This window comes from Physella acuta, unplaced genomic scaffold (genome assembly GCF_028476545.2).
Source record: "Physella acuta isolate Inbredline_101_S28 unplaced genomic scaffold, ASM2847654v3 ptg000884l, whole genome shotgun sequence".
Classification (NCBI taxonomy): Eukaryota; Metazoa; Mollusca; class Gastropoda; family Physidae; genus Physella; species Physella acuta.
The window spans coordinates 145,659-147,500 of NW_026732401.1; positions in this window are offsets into that span (position 1 = coordinate 145,659).

Here is a 1,842-nt window from a genome sequence, read left to right on the forward strand (position 1 = left end):
AAAATTTAAATGAGCAATATAAAAGCCTACATTTTCCATATACAAATATATTTATGAATATAAGGGCTAAAGTATCTATAATACTTTATTTACGACACTTCATTATATTATTATAGCGCCATATTTAAATTACTGTATTTATAGTACTGTATTAGGAAACATTTTTAAAGGGAAAAACATGCCAATACCAGTGTCTGTTTGATGATAGGGGGGGGGGTGACAAGGCAAAAACCGAAACCTTGCTCAAGCTTTACCCTCCACTGATTTGTGGTGTGCTTTTCTACAAAAAGTAAATATTAAATATAAATTTCATCAACCTAGCTGTAACGGTACTCAAGTTATCGTGTTTACAGACACATACACACAGAAGTTTAAATTAAAAAAAAATTTAACACTGACATCGCTGTATAAATAAATTTTAATATTTTTTTAACAAAACAAAAAACAAACACTAGTTTGCTTTTTATTTAATTATTTATGAATGTATTAGCTTACTTAACGATATTTTGGATTGTAGTTATTAGTTGTCTTTCTTGAATATTTTAAATTAAAGAATTGAAAATAGTTCTGATGAATTAATAAATCAATTGCTAGGTTCTGAACTAGATGCATTAAACTTTTAAAACGTCCTAGACACCGGCCTTTATTTTACAAAATTTCAAAGTACTCTGTTCTTTTCTCTAAACAATGTTTTTGTTTTCATTTCACGTTATTTTATATATATATCTGTAATACTCTATTTATGACACCATTATTATATTATATATAGTGCCATATTTAAAGTACTGAATGTATAGTATTGTATTAGGTAACACTTTTAAAAGGTAAAAGCATGCCACTACAAGTGTCAGTTTGGTGATAGGGGGGGGGGTGGGAATGACATTTTATACTTTATTAAAATGCATAGGAGTTTATTAAAAATAAAAAAAAAGATGAAGGCAAAGATTTAAGCAGCGATCAAACATTGATAAAATAAATTTCTCGTATATATTTATAAAAATCAATTTTTCAATTCAGCTGGCTGCCTCATTTAAAAATGAAGTAAAAAAAAATAAAAAACGGTTTTAACTCTAAAAAAATGTATACACGAATTCTAATATATTTAGATAATAAAATAATAAACAATAGTTTGCGTTTTATTTAATTATTTAATTATTTATGAATTTTAACTTTTAAATCGTCCTAGCCACCGGCTTTTATTTTACAAAATTTCAAAGTACAATGTGCTTTTCTCTAAACAATGTTTTGTTTTTCATTTCACGTTATTTTATATATATCTATAATACTGTATTTATGACACCGTATAGGCCCTATATAGTGCCTTATTTAGAGTACGGTTTAAATAGTACTATGTTAGGTAACACCTTTAATACGTAAAATAATACCACTACGAGTGTCGGTTTTGTGATGGGGGCGGGGGGGGGGTGTGGGGTGGAAATGACAAGCTAAAAACCGAAACCTTCCTCAAGCTTTACCTGCCCCAGATCTGCTGTGTGGTTTTCTACAAACAGTAATCGTTTAAATAGGTTGGTTCGTCTAGTTATCCAAATATTACACTTTATTAAAATGCGTAGGCGTTTGTTATGTTTTATGTTGTTTTTTTTTATCTTAATCCCCCCCCCCACCCCTCAGACATGTAATTTATAGCGTGAGTTTGCCTTGTTATGTTCGCTTTAGTATTGCTGTTTTCATCATCGGCTTGCGAGGACTGATACAGATTTACAATAGTAATACTTCTTTCTGACATGTTCTTTCATTATTTTAGGATAGTTTTCTTATACATAATACATTCCATCGATTTACAATTATATTTTTAGCAGAAAATGCAAATGTGTAATTTAA